Below are 9,703 nucleotides of genomic sequence, written 5' to 3'. Positions count from 1 at the left end.
GAGCAAAAAATAGAAAATCCACCAAGCACACAAATATTAACAACCTAATTATTCACATCAATTCAGTTTGATGATTTATCATCCTCGAGTGAGTGATGCCTATAATGCAAATTTTGTTCTGTTATAATGCAACTTGGTTTTCGGCGAATCAATTGGAGTTCAAAGAAATGAATCTTTGAGACACTGTGGCACACACACACACGTGCGCACACACGTGCACGCACACACACATCCCATATACGTAAATCTCCTGATTTTCCTCAAGGATACAAAGATCCTTGTCATGAAGCATAACAACAGTTTCGCTATAGATAGAGCAGGGGTTTGAGACTTGGGACACAACAGGAATTTGAACCTTATGAAGCCCAACAGGTGCCATGGCCCCCTACCTTATCCTGGGACCCCAGGTTCAGGGGGAATTCCCTCGCCGGTAAGATCCAAAGAGAAGGATCATCAGGAGGTATTGAAAGTCTATTGCCAACTGTGGAGTGTTTGATAAGTGCACCTTGCTATTGATTTTTTCCTCCTTGGGTTTGATTTTCTGATACTTTATTTCATTTAAAAATATCCTTTTGAGTTGTTGATGGTTCATGCAGTTTGCGCCGATTGTCTTGCAAATTGGCGATATGCATTAAAGCTAAAAATTAAAAGCGATCATATGCCCTGATCTAGTAAACTCACTGTTTGAAATGAGTTCTACGGAAATACTTACGCAGATGTGGAAAGAGGCGTGCGTGAGGATGGTCTGAAAATGTGTAAATGCCGTTAGCGGGCCTGACTCAGCGCGTGAGGGCACGCCCCCGCGTGAGTTATCCTGCAACTGACACCCCAACATGAGGTACAGCTGAGATGCGAGCATGGAAGGATATCCTGAATGCATCTCTAGTTACATTTAAAAAGGTAAAATAATAATAATAATAATAACATGTCCTGAAGTTGAATTGTCTATCAAGCTTTCTCTTACTTGCCTGGTAAAGCTTTTGGGAGGGAAAACAAAACAAAACAAAACAAAACAAAACAAAACAAAACAAAACAAAACAAAACAAAACAAAACACCTACACTAAAAGGTTAACAGAGCAATAATTAGAGGAATAATTATAAGGAACATTTTCTTTCTTTTTTCGATATCTTTGTATTTTCTTGCCGTAATTCTCAAAAACAACATGGATAGAAAAGAAGACAGAGTAAGTAATGAGACAACTTTGATTACTGAGGGACATTGGGCAACTTCCTTAATGACTCTGAGCGTCTCTGTCCTCAGATGTACGATATAGATTGTGACGATACCACCTCAACGTTTGGTTTTGTTGTTTTTGGAAGACTGAAGCGTGTACTTTGCCCTCCATAATGAACCAAGAATGTTCTAGCTTCTTTGTGTTGCTCTCAACATCTCTATATGATTTCAGGGCTCTGAGCTCAGTGCCAATATTGCATCTAGCTGAGCTCACCGAAATGCGGGGGAGGCAGAGCTCAGTGTGGCCCCATCCACCCCTCTCCTAGTACTTTAATCCCTTCCCAGATGCTTTTCCTGTCTCCAGTGGAGCCCCCTAAAAAGTCAGGGATCCTGACATCGTTCACTTTTAAGCTTTTATACAAGCATAAGCCAATGTGGAGGTTTTTGTTTGTTTGTTTGTTTTTTAGGCAAGGCAATCCTTGATTTACCTCACAGATTGCAAACCTGGGGTGTCAGCTTACAATCCTTTATTTTTTATCTTTTGCGCCTACAGCACCTGGTCTTCCTAGGTGGTCTCCCACCCAAGTACTAACCAGGCCCGACCCTGCTTAGCTTCTGCAACCAGACGGGATCAGGCTTGTTCAGGGTGGCAAGGCCGTAGACAAGTCAATGTGTTCTTTCTCCCAGGACCATTTGCTCTTACATCTTACTTTGTAATATCTGCCAAGGGATTTTGTGATTTTCGCCCCGCACGAATCTCAGCCCCAAGCAGACACGCCTGGAGGAAAGCAGGCAGGCAAGATTCTTCCTGGGGTGCCCGGAATCACATAAAACAGAGCTTCCCAGCTGTGAGTCGCTGGCAGCCGGTGTTGCCCATCCATGTACCTCATCTTATTTTTCACTTGGCTTTTGTCTTTAACTCTCTCTTAACTAACTTAAAAATCTATTGTCAAAGGAATAGAAATGGAAAACCCATATAAAATGTATACATGGATAAAAAATATATAACTAATAAAAGGTTAAGAGTTCATCTGTGCCTCACCTGAGATAGTGCCGTGTGTAAAAAGGGTGCGTTTGCTTCCCTTGGTCAGCAAAGGCATACGTATCTGCGTTGACTGTGACGATGTCCTCTTCGCATTTTCTCAGTGGACAGGAGACCAAACCTACGAAGGCCTCACGTATTGTGGGAATAGAGCAGCCCTGCTGATCCAGAGTGAGACAGCCTCTTCCCCTAGGTGGGACGTGTACCCTACTCCGTCTTGAGTCCCCAGTGTTTGGTGCCTGGCACAAATCGGTGCTCAGCTAATACTGGATCACTAAATGGAAACGTGACTGAATGAGCACAGTGCTTCTCATTCAGCGTCGGTGGCTTTAAAACCAAATTTTCTGCTAGCTTCTTTAAAAAAAAACAAACTTTCAGTTGTCATATGTCACATTCTTTTGTCCATTTTGGAATATCATATATTTTTAAGGAGCTAAATTCAATTCCCCCATTATCACCAAGCTCGAGTTTGCACAAAGAACAAGAGAATCAAGGCTACTCTTAGGTCGTTAATAGAATTTCTGAAGGGAGAGAACTAACTGTACATCCTATATATATATTTGTAATAATGTCAGGACTAGATGCCTTTTGTTCTTACTTAATTGTTGTAGAGTCTGTCTCACTGAAGTGCTGTGCAGAAGTTGTCAGTTATATAAAATCAAAGGACTTGAATCCTGGCATCCTAAAAGCTGTCTAATTTAAGGCCATTGAAACTCACATAATATTGTTAATTCTTACCACGTCTCCACAATGGATTTTTTTTAGATCCAAGTGGATCGCAGGCTAAGACGAGGGAAAAAATGAAAAAAAAAAAAGTGTACGTATATGTATACATGTATGCACACACACACACAGACACACACACACACACACACACACACACACACACACGCACACTCCTACAAATCATACCGGAATATTCTCGTTTGCAACAAATTTGCAGATACAATGATGTGAGTTACCAAGTATTCCGGATTCTGAGTATTATAATCTCTTTTTTAGTATAACTGACATAATTATTGTTTTCAATAAAATCAGAGATTTTCTTTATGCAATCTATTTTTAAGAAAGAGATAGATATGTGCAAGCTTACAGCACACACACACGCCTATCGTATAATTATATTCTTTCTGAATCTTTATACTCTGCTGTGATTTCCTTTATGCCTTATTGGGGGTTTCATCAAGCAATTGAATGACTGGCAAAAAAGAAATAGAGATTTTTTTTTTTGTCACAAACATCAGCATGGTTGGATTTCAATGACCTTATATACGAGTAGAAATTTTTCTATGCTTTACATCTGCATTTCCAGATTCTGCTGTCTCCTCATATCTATCGGTTAACTATAGGTTGTGGATATTCAATTTGTAGTTTCTATAAGTTATTTGATTTTGAAAACATAAAATGTTAGGAATAGGACATCTATGAGCGTGTGTGTGTGTGTGTGTGTGTGTGTGTGTGTGCGCGTGTTCTGTACTCCCAAGCATCTATTCACCTGTTTCTTGTTTTTGGTGAGAGGGTCCTAGAATAGTATTTCATTTAATAAATCACAACTCCCACCACCTTCTCAGCTCAAGGTTTTGGGTATGACGGGCCCCAACTAGGGTGGTCTCTGAATGCCCAGTAAAATTTGAATTTCAGATAAACAATGCTTTTTTTTTTTTTTTTGGTATAACTGTCTCCCAAGTACTGCCTGGGACATATTATACTAAAAAATGATTCATTGTTTATCTTACATTCAATTTTCACAGGGCGCTCTGTGTTTTATGTGCTAAATCAGGCAACCCTCACCCCAGCCCTGGGCACTGGGGCCTGGGCCCTGATAGGTGTCCGCTAGATGAGCATTCCCCACGGTCACTGAGAGCCACAGCTAGAAGTTCTGTTGGGTGCCTGAGGAAGAGACATGGCTTCTTCCCCTGGGTTCGGGGCTAAGGGTGTCACTGTCTGGAGCTGTGGCTGCAGCCACATCGGGCCACAGTGGGACACCCAGCTTGGAGGGAAGGCACACAGTGCTAACGAGAACTTTCTCCATGCTCCAGGCGCTGTTCCCAGTACAGTGTATTAGCTCATGACTCTGTCTGTTGTTTCGTGCTTGACCATAAAGATGAAGGTCAGGGTTACATTGATTATGCTGAACCATCGTGGTTTTTCTGGCTCAGCCTAGCGGTTTTCTCTCACAACCAGGCGTGATGGCTGAGTGATGACATCAGGGGCCTGGGCTCCTTCTACTTTGCTCATCCCTCATCCTCAGCACGTGGTTTTGATTATCACGGTCATGAGGCGGCTGCTACAACTCCAGGCATCCTGTGTTAGGACGGGGGAGGGGGGAAGCCAAGTGGTCCTCTCCTGGGGACGTTTGTCTTCTATTAAAGAAGGCCCCCCAACACTGGACAAGAAACTGTGTTTTTTTTTTAAAAAAAAAATGTATTCTTGCTACAGTTATTGTCCCATTTGATCAACAAAGCACCCAGAACATAGTAAGGTAGGTTACCTGTTCCATGTCTCACAGTCAGTGTGTTAGAGTTTTTCAGAGAAACAGAGCCAAAAGGGTGGGTATTGTGAGCAACTGGCCCATGAAGCAGTGGGGCTGTCCTGTCCGAAGCGTGCAGTGCAGGGCATCAGGCCAGAGGCCCAGGGAAGGGCCGACATTGCAGCTCGAGTCCAAAGGCCATGGGGAGGCAGAATTCCTTCTTTCTCGGGGGAACTCCGTCTTCTTTCTCTTATGGGCTTCAACTGATTGGATGAGGCCCACCACTTCCTGGAGCATGAAGAGCTTTACTCAAAGTCTGCTGATTTAAATGTTAAGCGCATCTTAAAGATACCTTCACAGTGACATTTCGATTGGTGTTTGACCAAATGCCTGGGCCCTGGAACCTAGCCGAGCAGACACCTAAAACTAACCATCACAGCTCGTACCAGCGAAACTACAATCAGATCCTGGTGGTGGTGTCACGGGCCAGACTCTCTGTCTAGGTTTCCATATGCGCGGCTCACAGGACTTCTCCAAAGAAAAAGTATCCCATGAAGGGAATGCAATTGCTATCCTTCATAGCAAAGCCAAATAGTAAAATTTGAGTCAACCTACACATAAATCACTTTAATGTTTTATTTTGAAATAAAACACAGGTGCTGAAAAATAGAATTCTATAGCTTACTGCAATAATGTGAGCTGAATACCCTCTTAATAAACAACCACTCTGCTCAAGAAACAGAACTCTGCTGGTCACCCCAGAAATCTCTTGAAGTATTCTATCCTAACCCCAATTCACTCTGTCTCCTCCAAAGTAACCATAGTTCTGGGCAGGGATTATTCTGCTAACTGTTATTGTAAATAAAGTTTTATTAAAACATAACCATGCCCATTCATTTATTTATTGTCTGTGATAGCTTTCATGCTGTAACAGAGACGAATCTTTGCAAGAGACTGTCTGGCCCTCAAAGCCTAAAAAAATGTTTGCTGCCTGAAAATTTGATGACTCCTAATCTCGAGTTTTATTGTGGTAATTTCCTTGAGTTTTAAAATACTTTCATCATTCAAGTGTTCATCGCTAGTCGTTGCCTGTTTCTTGGTATGTCTTTTAAGTCTCTTTTAATCTCCAACTCCCCCTCCACCCCCGAGCCCTTTACTGTCATTGGAGAAAACCCAGGACACTTAGCTTGTCGTTTCCCGCAGTAGGGAATTTTGAAATGACACCCTTTTAGTGCATGCAGCTCGGCATGTGCCTTTGTCTGTTATATTCCTGCAAATTGACAGTCGAATCCAGAGGCTCCATCAGACGTGGGCACGGTTTCTCTGGCAAGACTCCTGGAGGCATTGCGTTCGTTCGCCAGGAGATGCAGAGTGCCTGGTCATCTCTCTATGATGTCATAGCAGCCGATGTGCAGTGCCCATGCTGAGAACCCATCGTGGCTTGTAGCATGTTAATGTTCTCATTGAATCAATGTGTGTTTTTTTTTTAACGTACAACTTTGAATGCTTTAAAAAGAGATACTTTGCCTCATCTTCCATTTGACTCCTAGAAGTGCCTGGAAGATCATATCGGAGAGGCAGGATAAATACTCCATTGTTTCTTTTTTTCCAATCAGTTTTGAGATGCTGCCTTTGTTCTCTAGAATCCTCTAGAGACCATGTAGTTTTATTAATATTTCTAATGTCATTTTAACCACTGAGATACGTGCTAGCTTTCAATCCATTGCCGTTATTATCTCATCGAGGCTCAAATTATTCCATTTTTTTCCTGCGGGAACCTTTACAAATCGGTTCCCGAGCCCCTACATGACTCAGTGAGGTCCTTCACCTTCTGGTGTAAGATGTTCTAAAGTCATCTTCTGCAATTTTTTTTTTTTTTGCCCCAGATCTGGAATGAGACTCCCTTCCCCAGCTCCTTTCAAATGGCAAGGCCACAACCTGTGCGCATGCTCATTTTCCTCGATTGGTCATTGCTTTTAGGTTTTTCCATATGCAGAGCCAAGAAGAGACTATACCATGTGAGTTCCTATCGATCTTCCAACTCAAATTCAAGCCTACGGGATTTTTCTAATCTCTTTCTATTATATCTGTATTTTCTTCTCTTCCTTGCTGAAAATTTTGTTTGGTTTCATGGGGGAACGATAAAATTAGACTATCTCATCATTACTCATTTGCTTTATGTCAGATTACATGCCAACCTTGGAAAAACAATACCAATAACACCACCACCAATATGATTGCTTAAAACTGTTAAAAATATTTTTTACATGTTTTCCTCATTCAACTCCCCTTCCTATTTTTTTTATGAGTATTATACCAAGTCCACATTGTCTGAACACATGGTCATTACATACTATAGTCTCTTCTTTAACTCTCCTTTAGTCTTAAACCTCTCAGTACCTGTTATGTTTGATTTCCACCACCAGTCTTCTTGTAAATGTCTCTTGTTATTTTGATTGAATCTCATTTTCTGGTAGATTCTTCAGGAAGTGCTTAGGTTTCTTCTATCCTCAAGTCTGTCAGATGCCCAATTTCTTTCCTCTGCTTCTTCTGCACATAGTCAGGACTTGTGGCTTTTGTTCTTACAAGCTGGAGCGCATGACTTATGGAAGTTCAGACGTTTTCCCCTGAGTTTTTGCATGTTGATAACAGTTAGTACCCTTGGAAGTCTGTTTTGCTGGATATAAAATCCTTGGCTCACATCTTTTTTCCTTGACTATCTTAAGTACGGTACTTCATTTTCTTCTGCCATAAAGAGTTGCTGTCAAAAAATCTGATGACGATAATTTTTTTTCCTTCATAAATAATTTCATCTTAAGTGTTTAAACGATATTTCATTTGCTGTAAAGTCCAATAATTTCATTTGAATATATCTTGGATATTATCATTGCAGGTTACTGTTCTCAGATACATGGTGTGTCTTTTCAATATTAGTTTCAAACACATACATACACATATATCTTTTTCAATTTCAAAAAAGGTTTCTTAACTTAGATATTTTGACATTCATTCTATTCCCTCACATTGGTTTTCTTTTTTAGGGACTCCTTATTTTTTTTAATTTTATTTTAAGCCTTTATTCATCTTAAGTCATTGCATATTGCGTTAATTCTTGTATTTATTGTTTTAATTTTATATTTTTTCTAGTTTAGCTTTCATTTTTAAAATATTTATTTGAAAACAATTTATTGTGTTCTTTTACCTCATTTCTGAATTGTCTAATTTCGATTTATGTTGTTTTTCCCAGATCATGTATAATTTTATTGTATAACATAGTAAGCTACGGTTTTGAACTGTTTTATGGGCATGTCTTTCTGGTATATTTTTACCTCTGTAAGAATGTTATTGGTTTTGTATTCTCTCTTTTTTTTTTCTCTTGTAATATTTCAAGGGATCTGACCTAGGTGCTTTTCTCTTGTCATTTTTATATGAAATGACACACACATTTTTTTATCGGAACCTTCAATTTTGATTGTTTCCCAGCAGTTTCAGTGTGGGGCCCGGTCTTGGAAGGAAATTTTGGTTGGTTGGCACTGAAGGTTCGTGTGGCCCTGCAAGCTCCTGCCTCTTTCAGAACTCGTACTGGCCTCTTGCAGCCCTTGGCTCTTAGAATGGTCCCAGGCTTGCCTCAGACTGGCCCACCGTGCTTTCCAGTAAGTTTCTGTTGCCTCTTTAGCATTTCTCCTGTTCTCAAGTCTACAGATACCCCATTTCTTTTCTCTGCTACTTCTGTGCAGAGTTGCACCCACTGAGGACTCGGGGCTCTAGTCTCTACCCTCTCACTTGAAATTCAGGGTATCTACAGATGTTATATAAGTTGTCCATAGTTTTTCTGTTTAATTGCCCTATGTATTTTTATGTAAGGATTTTGGGGGATTAAAATAAACAGTATGTTGTTGCTGCTACCAACATCTTCCTCAAATCTTCCTGTATTAGTTATCTATGATGCATAATTATACAAATTATGCATAATTATAGAAATTATACAAATTTGGTAGCTTAAAATAACACCTGTGCAGTTTCTAATAGTTCTATAGGTCAGAGTCTGGGTGGATTCTGTGACTAGGGTCTTACAGGATTGGAATCACTGTGTCACCTGGGTTGGGGTCTTATCTGGAGCCCCGGGAGAAGAATCCTCTCATAAGCTTACTCAGGTTATTGGCTGAATTAAGTTCCTTGTGGTTGTAGGACTGGTTGTGGCTGCTTTCCTGCCGGCTGTTAGCCAGTGGTCACTTTGCATCCCAGGGGCCACTCCCAGTCCTCTCCTTGCTCTCTCCATTGGCCTACCCATACGGAGGAATATTATTCATCCTTCAACAGAAGGAAATCTCGCCATTTGCAACAACATGAAAAAACCTGGAGGAAACTATGCTAAATTAAATAAGCCAGTAACAGAAGGACAAAGAGTATGAGATGCCACCTCCATGAAGTATCCAAAGTAGTCAAACTCATAGAAGCATAAACTACATTGCAGTAGTGGTTGCCAGAGGCCAGGGGTGTGGTTGGGTGGGGAAAGTGATGAGTCATTATTCGGTGGATATAAAGTTTTAGTTATTCTAGGTGAATAAGTTCTAGAGATCTGCCGTTGACATAGTGTCTATAATTAATTGGACATGTCTGTGACTGATTATTGATTGTGATGATGGTATCGTGGATGTTTGCACATGTCCAAACTCATCAAATCGTGTGCATTAAATGAGTGTGGTTCTTTTCAATTATACCTCAATAAAGCTGTTTTAAAAAGCCAATAAGGCACTTCGAATCCCCCTTTTGCATGGAGACCCTCTGACTTCCCATTCCATTCTAGCCATAGAAAGCTCTCTACTTTTAAAGTTCTCATGTAGTTAGATAACCTCAGATGATCATTTTATCTTATATTAGCTTTGATTGTATCTGCAAAATCTCTTTACCGCATAAGGTGGCATGTCACGGGAGTATCACCAGGAGATGAAGAGCATGGACCCGTTTAGAATTCTGCCTACCACATCCTCATTCACTCATTTTTAATCCCAATAG

At 40.6% G+C, this 9,703-nt stretch overlaps 1 pseudogene; it reads right to left on the bottom strand.

Annotated features, from left to right (window-relative positions):
• Nucleotides 1-1,719: 1,719 nt before the first annotated feature.
• On the bottom strand, nt 1,720-1,838 carry LOC118610206 (annotated as a pseudogene).
• Nucleotides 1,839-9,703: the final 7,865 nt, after the last annotated feature.

This window comes from Rousettus aegyptiacus, unplaced genomic scaffold (assembly GCF_014176215.1).
Source record: "Rousettus aegyptiacus isolate mRouAeg1 unplaced genomic scaffold, mRouAeg1.p scaffold_m13_p_12, whole genome shotgun sequence".
In the NCBI taxonomy this organism is placed as follows: Eukaryota; Metazoa; Chordata; class Mammalia; order Chiroptera; family Pteropodidae; genus Rousettus; species Rousettus aegyptiacus.
This window is presented reverse-complemented; position numbering and strand designations above follow the sequence as displayed.